General features: G+C 35.2%; 1 pseudogene; it reads left to right on the forward strand.

Annotated features, from left to right (window-relative positions):
• The first annotated feature begins 1544 nt into the window (after positions 1–1544).
• On the forward strand, positions 1545–6395 carry LOC120274552 (annotated as a pseudogene).
• The last annotated feature ends 8120 nt before the right edge of the window (positions 6396–14515 follow it).

Genomic DNA, 14515 nt, shown 5'->3' on the forward strand with positions numbered 1-14515 from the left:
GCGCTGAAAGTCAACCTCGTTTTCTATTGGACAAACCGTTTTGTGTTCATCGGGTGTGATAAACTTCACCCTGACACGGAAAATATCGAGACATCATCGCTCACATATCTCACTAACACTGATTTCCAAGAAATTAGCGCCGTGAACATTAGCACTCGTCTATCCTCGTATCTAGCAATAGCACAAAAACTCTCCATAACAGCCCTGCATTTTTATAAGTTGTTACTCCCTTCCCGTAGAATGATCAAACTGAGAGCAACGAAGAAATTCTCACCTTATCGGGAAACCAGCAGAAATCAAATCGAACAAACCAAATGAGGTGAAGAAAAAGAAGAAGAAGATGTAATGAGCCTTCTAAACTTTGTTTGACAAAAAGCAAGCAGGAAGACAAAGAAAATGCACAATTGTATGCATAAAGGTCGAACATGATGTGATTAGGTGGTATTTTTCCACCATTTGCAAGGGTAAAAATAAAATTTCATAACATGGATCCACTTCAAGTTGCCGATAGGGGGTAAAAGGGAATTTAAACTATAATAGAAGGGCTATCCGGGGTGTGCAAAAGTTGGAGGGGATTTTTAGGAATTTTTGAATATCATGAGGGGCAAACAATAATTTTCTCTAAAAATATTTGTGAAAATATTGAGAAGATAAAGTAATCAAATAATAAGTGAAGCAATTTAAGAATGGAAAGATTTTCATAAAGATAAAATTAGTTTGAAATATAAAATATATTTAAAAAGTGTAGAGATGAGTAATATTATTTATTTATTTATTTTGAAAATATGCACTTGTAATTAAATGTTTAAACTTATCTTAATATTTATTTTAATATGGTACCTGATTTATATAAAAATTTAATAATGGTCCGAGGTGGGACAACCTCACAAAGAGTGTTTATATCTTAAAATATATTTAACCAAACACATGTTTTCATAATCTAGATTTGCAAATCCTTCCAAACAAATATAAAATTTTGAAATCCATCATTTTCAATTATAGTCAACCAAACACTAGATTTGACTCTCACTGCGTTTTTAACTCCGGCATTTACTAGCTACTCTGTAATTAAAAAGTCTCACGTATTTTTATTACATCTAACCAAAGACACTACCTAAGTTTTTATGTTCCTCTTTACACCTCTTTATTTTTAATTTAAAGTGAATTCAATCAATTTTTAAATTACATTATTTACCCTTTATTTGTGTATGAAATTAGAGAATTTATTTTTAAATCAAGTATACTAATTCTGAAATTATCAATAAATTAATAATATATTAATTAAAAATTTAATTATTCTTCTTGAAATCAGGATTTGAGAGCCAGACCAGGACCATGAAAAGAAGAGCTTCAATTCAAACCGGGCCGTAACATCCACGTTTCCACTTGCACCCGGCGGCACTAACACGATAATCATTCCCTTCCCACAAATCCAACGGTTCTCATAACTCCTCAATTATCCCAAAAGCTAGTCTCGTGGGCCCCAGCAAAGTCGCGCGAAGCAAGAAAAAAATAAAAAATTAACGACTGACATGGCCCTGAACTGTTGATCGCCCTCGAAACCATCTTTCCGGACGTTTCTGGAAGCCCACTGGAATTCTCAAGAAGAACCCTTCATATCCCTCGAGAATCCTCTCTTTATCCCTTTTATTAATCTCATCCACTTCTCTTTTCTCTCTCTCTCTCTCTCTCTTTCGATCTCGATTCAGCTCTGCGGGTTGATCTTCATCTCTCTCGCGTACGATGTAAGTGTGATCCTCTCTCATCCTTTCTTCGTGTTTGAATCTCTCTTTTTTTTTACTTTAATTTTGGGATTTTTTGCTTTATTTTATCAACAATCTTGGTTTCTGGAAACAATTTATAGAGAAGTTATGCTTGTTTTTCTGATATATTTTTGTCCTTATTGGTGTGATTTTATGACACCATTCAATTACATGGAAAACAATATGGAAATGTGTTGGACTTTTGAAATATCTTGAATTATTGGGTTGATTGTATGAGAAATTTTAATTTAATGGCCAAAAGCATGAGATTGTGGTGATTTTGTACAATATGTTGAGTTCATGGTGTTTTTTATCTTAATTTTTACTTTTTATTGTGGATTTATTTATTTATTTAGTTTGCTTGATTTGATCACAATCTTTGTTCCTGGAACTACTTAGTAATAATTTTTAGACTTATATATGTTTGATATATTGTGAGTCTCTTGGTAAGCGATTGAATTTTTTTGGGATGATCTTATGAGAACCCTTCAATTGCCTCGACAACATTATGAAATTGTTTGGTTTTGCTTGTACAGGTGTAGTCATCTTAACTTTAGAGAAATTCCATGAAATATTTTTAACTGTTGACCTAATTGATCTGTCTTTGCTCGTGATGTTCAGCATGTCACTTCTTCTGCATTAGTTTAGCTTTTCTTTTATTCTTAACACTTGTAATTTTCTTGCTATTTATTTATTGATTCATTTATCTGTCAGCATCCATGTTGTGTTGTTATCCCTGTTCTGTATTAAATAAATGTTTCGTTGTTTCCCAAAAATTTTGATTTCTTTTTAAAGTAAATGCTTTGGTGTATGGTTTTTGAGTGTTAATTTTTAACTCGGATTTTTATCTAGTCCACATTTAATAGTTTAAGTCATTTCAGAAATTATTTCAGCTTTTTCTTTTTGTAGTTGGGAAAAATAAAAACATTAATTTTTATTTTTTGGACAATTTTAGTAATTTTTAAATTTTTTTTTTTATATTACCCTTTTTGTGGTGCATTATCATTATGTTTGGCCTGCCAATTGTGTTAAAACAACTTATTCGACCAAATTTAGTTGGCCTAGTTTTAACTTATATTAGGTTTGAATTCAATCAATTAAGTTGATTTCATTATTAGCCAAATTGGTTCAACAGCAACCAGATTTGCATAGTTTTGTCTACTTTTCCCAACTTAGATCTAATTTGTTAAACTGTAACTCACTCCCAAATTTAGAGCTTCAGCCAAAGTTAAAAGCAAATATATTCCATTCCATCTTTATTTCAGAACTGTTATTCATGTGTGTTCATTTTCAGAAATAATCTTGAATTAAAGTGAATGAGAAAAGGAACATTACAAGAATAAAGCTACTGAAGATTTTTTAAACCCAAAATTTTGACTTTATTATTTATTTTAGAATTTAAAGGACATTAGAGATTTTAAAGAGAACATCTTAGAAAATTGTTTACAGTTATGTGATACAGCTTTCTTGCTATCGTGATATATAATTTGCATATTTGATTTAGTCAAAACTGTTGAACATGGGAAGCAGGGAAGTGGTAAATAGATAGTGGATGATTTGATGCAAACATGAAAATCTCCCCTCTACACCATTACTGTTTTCTGATCCTCTTTTGGGAGAGATATTAGTCCAAATGGGCTTAATATCAGGTATAGCGAAAATTGAGGTATCCCCTTTTCTTAGGAGAACAAACTTCAACTCTTTCCACAATCAGTTAGAACTATAGCCATTATTTTTACTTAAATGAATTGATCAATCACTGATGAATGGAGCATCAAGAACCACAACTAATTAGTTATTTGGCCATTTAAAGATATATGAGGTTTCCTACCTTCTCATCATTTGTTGTTGGAGTCTTAAAAACATTTTTTAGTTTTACCTGTGCCCATGCTGCCAAATTTTAATCCAGCCGATCATTGGGATGCAGATAGGATGATGGGTCTTGGCCATTAGCATACTATCTAAGCATAAATTTATCCTGTCTAGATCTTTTAGAAATCAACATTTAACTTATCAATTGTATAGTAATCCTACTATATGAACCTTAAATTATACAAGTATCTAGAATCTTTATGTCTTTACAGGAAGTTGCTCAAAAAACTTGTTTGATGCTTTTTGCATGCAGAGACCCTCATAATATAGGGATACACTGTCAATGTGGTAAACCAATAATCTGGCTATGTGATTGCTCAGCATCCCTTCAATAAAAGACCAAGTTGTGATTTTTAACTAATTTTAATCTATGATGACATAAGCAAAAAGAAATAAATGAGGAGGATGATAAACAAAGAAGACAGCAATGTTGGAGTCATATGGATTTAGATGCTTATCACTTATATGTTAAGAGTGTCTGGGTGAGTAAAATTCTATAACATGTCAGCCACTTTAGTTGTTTAAACAAAGGTTATTAAAGCCACTAAAGTAAAGCTATTGACTCGCTGATATTATGATTTTCTTACTAAAGCAAGCTACTTTGGAAATCTAATGACCTGGTATGCTTCAGCTGTTTTGAAACTTTGAGCTAAACTAAGTGTTGGTGTATTGTCATAAAATCCTTACTTTGTTCCTGTAGATGAAAGTTAAAGCTCATAATTGGCTTTTTAGAACCAGAGGAAACTAGCAAGGTTACTGTCTGATTTCATTCTCTATTTGTTTTTTATGCATGATATATTTTTATGGTGGCAAAACTGATCGTTGGAGTCATGACGTTTATATTTTATCTAGTTTATAAACTCATTTGTCACTAAATTTCTCAGCCCATTTTACAGTATGGCGGAACAATTCTACACAGTTGCATCAGACAGCGAAACATCTGCTGATGATAGGCAGCAACCTTCATTGCCTCGATATTGCTATTGAATCGATATCGGCACTTCACAGTGCAGTATTGCTGATGTGAATGGCAAACGGGTGGAGCTGCTGAGGAACACCTCAGAAACCAAAAACTAATGCGATCATATGTCACGTTCAAAAATGAGGTTCCGTCGGGAGGGGCAAGTCAAAATCTGTCTCATGATGAGCAAGAAATTCTGTCAGGAAGTGCAGTCTTTAATTTAAAACGTTTGATTGGGAGAGTTGATACAGACCCTCGTGGTTCATGCAAGCGAAAACCTCCCTTTCCTCATTCAGACCTTAGACATTGGTGACAGACCTTTTATTGCTGCATTGGTGAACAATGTGTGGAGATCTACCACACAGAGGAAGTGCTTTGCGATTTTTGGTGGAATTAAAAAGTATTGGCTGAGGTGCAGTCTCAAGCGCCCAATAAGAAATGTTGTTCTGACTGTTCCAGTTTCATTCAATCGGTTTCAACTCACTAGAATTGAGGAGAGCCTGTGCAATGGCAGGGTTGCACGTCGCATGAGGACTCATGCCTGGAACCAAGCTGCTGTAGCACTTCTATATGCTCAGCAGCAGCAACTCACATCTGAGAACATGGGAAGTGGCACTGAGAGAAAGTGGCTCTCATTTTTCAATATGGTGCTGGTTATTGTGATGTTGCAGTGACTGCTACAGCTGGAGGAGTGTCACAGATTGAGCGCATTATCAGGCAGTACTTTAGGTGGTGAAGATATACTCGACAATGTCTTACGCCATCTTTGTGCCAAAATTTCTACAATTTATATTCAAAAGTCCCAGTGTGGACAAGATTAAATCAATGGGCTTACTCTCGGATTGCCACCCAAGATGCAATTCACAGGCTTTCCTTCAGAGATAAGTGTCTCCGCACAATGTGGACGCTGGTGATGGCACAAAGATATCTAGAGACTTGGATGCGTTTCTGAATTTGAAGAGGTAAATCGCTCTGTGTTTGAGAAATGTGAGAGGTTAGTCTCACAATGTATGTTAGATGCCAAAGTAATTGCAGAAGATATCACAGATGTCATACTAGTTGGTGGGTGTTCAAACATACCAAAGATTAAAAATTTGCTGCGGGTATTATGCAAGAGAAAAAGAAGTTCATCAGGGCATTGATCCACTAGAGGCCATTGTTTATGGTGCAGCACTGAAGGGCAATTGCTTGTGGAGTCAATGATCCGTCCGGGAGTCTGGGACTTACTAACCATAGCAGGCAACTCCTCTAAGTCTTGTATTACGTGAGCGATGGCAATGCATTCAGCTAAGTAATTATACATCGTAACATAGCCATCCCCTGCAAGGAAGGAGATGTTGTTCACCACGGCCCATGATAATCAAACAGAAGCCTTGACTGCATGGTGTATGAAGGCGAAGGAAAGAAGGTTGAAGAGAACCGATGATCCCTCGGCTTCTTCAAAATCGCTGGAATTCCACCAGCACCAAAAGGTTCTGCTGAAATTAGTGTTTGCATGGACATCGATGCATCAAACAGTCTGAGAGTTTTTGCAGGTGTGTTCTCCGCAGGTACCCAGCAACCTCTCTCCATTCATTGAAGTGAGAATGCCTACATTAGATGGTAGGCCATGAATGGTGTGAAGCACTCATTAAGAAGCATGGATCTGAACTTGATTTGGCTACCATGCCACGGAAATTGCAGCCATGAGGTTTTGTGGCTGACCTTGATTTCTTTGTTTCTTTTTCATGGTTTTTCTGTATCGAGTGGAAGTGATGTTTGTTAGCTTGTTTGTTCAATCAATTTCCATGTTATTGTTTTTCTTTGTGTCAAAACAACTTGCAAACTGTTGAATGTTGGGAGTCATTTTGTATGTATAGTGTGAACTGTGAAGATTACTTTTGACTCAGCAGTTAACAATTTCGGACTTTAGGAATGTGCTACTGCTTTCAAAGTTCAAGCCTTTTAATAATTTGGGCAAATGCTTCAATTATTCTAAATTTAAGAAACATGTCTGGTTACATGCCAGTGAACTTTGGGCTCAGGTAGCATTGTTCTAACATGGATCTCTGTTTCTAAAGTGTGTTTCTCCTTTTCTTCTGAATGGATTCCGTTGGTGTTTGCCACCTAGTGTCCATGTTATTTTGGATGTTACACAATTGAGAAGGTGCTGAATGCTGGGTCTCTCTCCGTTGGTATAGTGTAAAAATAAACTTCATTGGGCATTAGCCACCACTTTTGAACTTAGAGAATTTTGATCAAGTTATTACTTTCTAAACTCAATTTTTCAAAAGATAACTATTGGATATAATTGCTCTAGATTTGATTTATATGTCTAATTCTTTGCATTGCTGTTTGGGAGGTAAAACAATCTTAAGATCAGAAATATAATTGCTCAAGATTTGATTATTTTATTATACCTAATGAATATTGTTTATTTATTTTAAAAATTAGGATCATAAATTTAAGTGTACAACCTCGAACTGATATATTTTGAGTATAAAAATTTTGGTATGCCAATAATCAGTATACACAAATTTTATTGAAATACACCACTCAATTTATTTCTTTTTATGTGGTCTCGATTGACAATTTATATAAATTAATCATGAGCATTTGTTGTATTAACGTAATGGTGAATATAAAAATTAATATTTTAAATATTTTTGTAATTAATTATAATCAATATATTTTTGAAAAATTAAGGAAATAATTATAAACTAATAAGGATTAAGTGGTGAATATTGGCAAGGTAAAAAAATTTATAAAATATTGTCTTTTGAATTATTTTATTGTAAAACATTAGTAGAAGAATGCAAAGCCTATTATAGTTATTTTATAATAATAAGTTTACTAATCGGATGATAAATAATACATTGTCGTTGAATATTAAACATAACACAATATAAGTAGTTGTGTTGTAATTCAACCATTTCGTTAATTATTGTATTGTTTATATTGTTCTTTTATCTCTGAATTAAATAAACCTTAATTATTTTAAAAATCAAAATCATAAGAAAATTGGTGCATGAGTTGGCACATAAATCCGCATAATATATTGCATTCTCCCAAAAGAGAACGCACTCTCATCCATATATGCAATTCATAGACGTATGATAAAGATAAGATTTTGAGAGATATAAATGATTGTTTAAATATTAGAGGACATTCCTTCCACTTTGTTTATTTTAGTTACTACTCATTTGTGTCATTAATACCAAACTAAATTTCTCCAACTTTTCTTTTCTTTTTGTTTATTTCCTTGTGATTCTTGTATTGTATGCCAATATTATGAGACTAAATTTCACCAATTTAAGTTGTAAGAAGGATTGTTTAGGATTGGAAGGTGGATACAAATGTTTTCGGTAAAAGATTTTTTATAAAAGTATCAATAACCTTGGTAAAGAATATAAGCAAAATAAACTACATGTTTCCTACAAGTGGGATGGGATTGGGTTGGCCAATTGTTTTTAAGATTAATTTTTTATAAGAAAACTTTTTTATAGGAAAAACAAATGTTTGGACATATGGGTAGACAATTAGCACAATTAAAGAAGTGGTTTATTTATGCAGAGTTCATGGTTATCTTATATACTCAATTTTGGTGCATGATTTTAAAATCCCTGATCAAGTTTAACCTTTGTATGGGTTTTGCATTCTTATGAACCATGGGATTCACTTTTGGTAGATATTATTGTTACATTCTTTACATAAGAGAATATTATAATAACAAAGGAAAGTTTCTATTATTTGTTTATTGTCATAACTCAAATGTTGATTTTACACCAAAATAACAAAAATACATTTATTTTTCCAAAATGATTGAAATGTTTGTCTTAAAAATGATCAAAGTGCCTTTGTTACCCTAAAGTGTGTATAAAACAAAGATTTAGTAAAAATGACCAAATTGTCTTTACTTTAGTTTAATTTTATTTTATTTAGTTTTACTAAGATGTATGGAGTAAGCAGGGTGATTTGATTATTTTATCAACAAATTACAAAATTATATATATTTTTTTTGCTATTGCAAAGTTGTAAATAAAGGTATTTAAATAATTCACTATTTAACTATTTTTCATTCCCAAATATCCTCTTACCAACCCCTTTTTTTATTTTGACAATGCTCACAAGCCATCCAAACACACACACTTCTTCTTCTTCTTCTTCTTCTTCTTCTTATTATTATTATTATTATTATTATTATTATTATTATTACATATATGTAGATGCATAATCTGCGCTGGAACAATTCAAGGAATAATTACAAATTTTTTTAATATATTATTGCATTAAATATTTGATTGCATTAATTTTGGCATTAGTAATAGAAAAGTTTAATTGCATTCATTAATTTTACATTAACTATTTCATAAAAGCTTTCAAAAACCAATTATAGGGATTGAAAATATTTAGTTTATGGAAAATGTATGCCGACAATCTATATTATAAGGAGTTATGTAATTATAATTTTTTAAGACCAATTTTTAAGTCATAATTGAAAATGGGTTTGTATCTAAAAAAAATTAGAAGAAATTGAAGATATCGAAATATAGAAAATTAAATTATAAGAGTTATTGAAACTGTTAGTTCCTCCGGTGTGGTTTGTGGGTATTAAGTAGCACTTAAGCACTCATAGAAGTTTCACACAAACCAATAAAGAAAAAGCACACAAACAAACACAAGGAGACACACAACGTTGATAACCTGGGCTCGGCGTCCACTCGCCTACGTCTGGGGGGCCAAGCCCGGAGATAAACAATCCACTAAAAGAGGTAAAAATAGATGAGTACAAACACTTGTCACTCACACTCTCAACAATAAAGATCACTACCCTCTAGATTGTTTGGTGCTCACACTCTCCCTCAAAGAGTCACTTAAGAGTCACACCTTACAATCTACGAGCAAGGTAGCTTATATAGACGCCTCAACGTCCCAAATATAGCACATACCTCATTTAGAATCTCCGCGGCTACTAATTTAAAAACCTCGCTGAAATTAGTCATGTGCAACTCCTGTTGTAACATAAGTTGCAACATAGTCTCGACTGCCGACTTGATCGAGTTACGGTTACGCTTGCGGACGACCTCAAGACCCATCAACCTCCCGGTCATGCTTAGTCCGAGTCGATGCGTCCCAAATCTCCCGATCCCGATCGCAAGCAACTAGCCTACCTCCTCGGCTCCTCATCACGTGAGTCCCCTGCATGAGGCGCACGTCCTTGTGCGTCTTCCATGAAACTTCTCCTAAATTTGGTCTTCAAAGATTCTCCAAACTTGATCTTCAATTCACCCAAGTTTGGTCCTCAAATCTTGCCGTTAATAGACTTCAATGATTATCATCAAGGATTCTTCAAATCATATCTCCTTCAATTAATCTTCATTCACACTATGAATAGATCTTTCCTTAATTAAGCTCCACCATATTTAGTCTTCAATCAAATCACCTAAATATGGTATTGATATGATCTTGTCTTCAAGTTGTAATGCATTGCCAAAAATAACTCCACCAAGATCTTTAAGATAGCTTCACCATGATCTTCAAGATATTTGGCTCCATGTTAGAGACTTACTAAAAATAGCTCCATCAAGATCTTCAAGATGTTTGCCTTGCACTCCAAGTCTCCTTGCCATGTCACCATGCTTGCCATATCATCAATTATGCTTTTGTCACCTTGTTTGCCACGTCACTTGGTCTAGGGTGTCAAATCATGCCAATAAATAGTCGCGGTTGCACTAACAATCTCCCCTTTGGCATAATTTGACCTATCGCTTCTGCACCCGGACCGACTCTCATTACAACATTCTGCTACAACACCGACCGAGACTGCAGACTAAGCGGCGTTGTTACAATTTCCGGGTTCAACATCAAGCTGGAGAGCGAAACCAAGGTCGACACAAGATTTCATCTAGTTGCTTACAAAAATACTTGAGAAAATATTACAAACTGCAACTAGTGAGACAAAATACGATTAACCATAATGAACTGACAAACATAACAATGTTTAACACAATAAGACTAAATGTTCAAATGCCCAAGAAATAAAAAACAAATAACTAGTCAGTCTGGTGCAAGCACACTTCTCCCCCTTTGTGACATAATTGATGCCGAAGTCTTCATGAACTGTTGCAAGCTTTGTTATACCATCTTTAGCAACTCCCCCTATCTTCAGGTTTCCTGGTCTTCATCTCCCCTTGAGTCGTGGCCATCGTCTTCTCTCTTCTTCTTCTTCTCAAGAATTTCCAGACGAGATATAATCTTCTGCTTTTGTTTGGCAATGATAAACAATTCTGCAGATAATGCTCGTTGCCTCCTCTCCACATCTTCTAGTTGCTCTTTCAACATCTTCTCATATTCTTCTTCTACCAATAGATTTGCCTCTTCTTCATCTTCAGGCATTGATGGTGGAGACACCTTTCCTACAAGTAAATCAATCTTCTTACCTGGGCTGAATAGTTTCTAGAAATCTTGACTTCTTTTATCTGTATGATCGCTTCTCCCTTCACGAGTTGTACTCCATGTTGTAACAAATCTCTGCGACAGTGATGCAGGGGATATCCAAGTGATGTCGAGGAGTTTGTACAGTCGACTTCTTTTTACAATATTCGGAAAAATCGGCCTTCCCAGATTGAACTTCTTGCAGTACCAGCGACGAAACAATAAAAGCGCGAGCTCCTTCACTATCTCTGGAATTGTGTGGGGTCGGTAACCAGTCTGAATGCCAAGTCTAAAGCAGAACATTGTACTTGGCCGTAAGGGTGGATCTTTGGGAGTCTTGTCTCCTCTCCCCATGACTACGTCCTTCCTCCGGTGATCTCTTTCGGAACTTCTTCATTCGACTCAAGCCCTTCTTCAAAGTTTCCTTTCACCTCTGGTTTAAATTCCAAGAATTTATTCAGACAAGTGGGAGTAAAAGGGATCCACTTTCCTCGAACATAGACTCTAGTAATGCCTTTGTCAGATGGTAGTAAATTACTGTAAAACTCTTGGACCAATGACAAAGCTGTAGCTTTTACGGAGATGTTGCGAGACTTGTATAAACTTCTTTTGTTGCAGCGACTCGGTTAATCCATACTTCTCAAAAGCTTCTTCATCAATCATCCTTTCAACCACAACTCCTCTCCCTTAATGATTCAAACTTCTTCTTGGATGCTTTTGTCATAAAATCATCTTCATCAACATCTTTTCTGCGGTTGGGTTGCTTTCTTCTTCTTTTTCTTTCTTAGAGCTTGTCGATGGTTTCTCCCCCTGTTTCTTTCGCTCGATGACACCTTCTCTTGTACCTAGGGGAAGCTTCTACTCGGGATCGAGAGCAGACTTTCTTTTGCTAACCTTCTCCTTCTTTTGAGTTTTCTTCCTTGACTGGGCCTTCTTTTCAGACGCTACTTTCTTCCCTTTAGCAATCTGGGCAACACGATCTTTGAGTGGGATCTCATCAGAACTATGTGAGCGCCGGATGTTGCGAGAAGATGTTATAAGCGAGTCTTTCGTGACATGTTACATTTCTATAGGTGCTTGACGTATCGAGTGTAGATCACCCGAACTTCACTTAGAATAGTAGCAGCCTCTTCTTCAGCACTAGTGGGAGCATCTGTACTCCTTTCTCCAATAGTTTCTTTTGCTTGTGCTTGGTCTGCTTCTTTCTCTGCAGTATCTTCATCCCTAGCCTGTTGCTCTTCTGAACCTTCTTCTACTTGGAGCAGATGGTGAGTCCTCCTGTCATCTTCCTCCTGTTCTCACGAACATAAGCACACGGAAAAAGACTCACGAACCCATCTCAAGAGATCATCTCGTCTTTGACACTGAAGAGCACGTCTTGAGATGATGTTCCCGCTTCTTACTTGACGATCCCGAGAAGAAACATAAGGGACAATCGCTTTCCCCCAAATCTTCGATTCTTCTCTTCTTGGTGGGCTTCCTCGAGATCGGTCCCTCTCATCCTTACTTCGCAATTCGGGCGCAATTTCTTGTGGGGTCGGTGAAGCACGCTGGGCCATCCTCTTTGTCCTCATCTTTTTCTCATCGTCTTCGTTTCTTTCTTCTCTCTCTCTCGATTTCAAAAACAATCTTTGGAAACAATTTGGGATATTAGGGTTTTTATGCCCCCATTAAGTAGTTATAACTTCAAGGCACCCTTTCAAAAATCTCTTTTCAAAAAAATAATCCCTCTCCTTTTTGAATATTTACTTTACCTCCTTTTTATTTCCTGTTTTTGATAACTTTGAGAGACATCAAGAGATTTTTCACTCCTTGGAGTGTTTTGCTTTGATTGACTTCATAGGGACCTCGGTCAACATATTGATTGTTGTACCATAATGTTGTACTGTCTCGATTTATCACCATCTTCAAACCTGAATTGGAGAACTCTTCTTCTTCTCTTGGTACTTCACCTTTTCGAATTCATAATTTCTTGATTACAATAGTCTTCCCTCTAACTTTTTCTTTTTAATGATTGCTTCTTCATGTCCAATTATTCTTCCACTTTTTCAAGTCTTCTTTCAATTTGTTGCACTTGGGTCTTATGTGGCGGTTCTCCACAATGAAAGCATGTAGGCGCTTCACTTTTTGGTTCTTCTCTTGCTTTGACTTGTTTTTTTCTTTAACGTTTTTGTTGGGCGATTGACTTGACAAACACAACTCCTGAATCTTCTGTCTTGACACTTGAGCTTTCTCCAATATACCCAATACCATGGCGGGTTTTACTAGTTCTTCCAAGTGAAAGAATCTCGTCAAGCTTGGCAGTACCCTTGTTCATGGAGTCCAAGGTCTTCTCAGTATTGAACAGCTTTTCTTTACATATACTCAACTCTTCCTCCAAGCGTTGGTTTTGCAACATCATATCATTAAATCTGTTCATTATGAGTTTATAGCTTGTGAGAAGATCATTTTCTGTTACCTCATTGTACTCACTGTCAGTTTCAATGGATGTTGTAGCTGATGTTGCAACATATTCTGCAACAGGCGTAGATCCATTCATCACAGCAGGAAAGGACGTATGATGGTTGCTCAGACTTCCTTCATCGTCTTCTTCAGTGCTACCATCTGAGTCATCACTCCATCTAGCATTCGAGTGATTTTTCCTTTCTTTTCGAGAGTATTAGCACACTCGGCTTGATGGTGCCCAAAAGCCTCCACATTCTCTACACTTGATCTTCATGAGAGCGATCTTCAATTTTCATCCTTTTTGTGATGATCTTCAACTTCTTTCTTTTCTTCATTTAGACCATCTTTTCTTTGAAATTTCTTGCCTTATGTCTTGTATCTTCTAAGCATGTCATGCATCTTTCTTGACAAGAAAACAATTTCTCTATCCTCTTCGTCTTCATCTTCTGTTATAACAGCATGTTGTAACTCCTTACATTTTATTGCTTCAACCTTCAAGGCTATATCTTCTATTCTTCTTTCAGGATTGAGGTTCATCTCATATGCTTGCAAAGACCCCATCAGCTCGTCCCGGTTTCATAGTTGAGATGTCTCTTGCTTCTTCTATTGCTGAGATTTTTTGCATCAAATCTTCTTGGGAGAGATCTAAGTGTCTTCGGGACTAGCTTCTTATCCCGAATACTCCTTGCTTGGGGTAGGGCTTCAACATTTTATTTATTCATTTTCTCATAAGAACTCTGTGCATAATGTTGTAATTTCATTAATTAAAAATACTTTTATTTGTACTTCAAATTATATGTCTATATGCTATATTATCTTACAATCATCAAAATTAAAAATAAAAATAAAAGCGATGCGAGACAAGGGAATTTCACGTAGTTAAAAATATTAAAAGTAGATGTATAATATGCTCCTAGAGTGTTTCAAATAACAAATTTAATTTTTTTAATTACATTTAATTTTTTATTTATATTAATTATAATTTTAAAAATTTTACAAATTTAATCACATTTATTTGTTTGTGTAATAAATATCGAAGAGACCCTTCAAAACCAAGGTT

The sequence above is a fragment of the Dioscorea cayenensis genome, chromosome 13, assembly GCF_009730915.1.
Source record: "Dioscorea cayenensis subsp. rotundata cultivar TDr96_F1 chromosome 13, TDr96_F1_v2_PseudoChromosome.rev07_lg8_w22 25.fasta, whole genome shotgun sequence".
Classification (NCBI taxonomy): domain Eukaryota; kingdom Viridiplantae; phylum Streptophyta; class Magnoliopsida; order Dioscoreales; family Dioscoreaceae; genus Dioscorea; species Dioscorea cayenensis.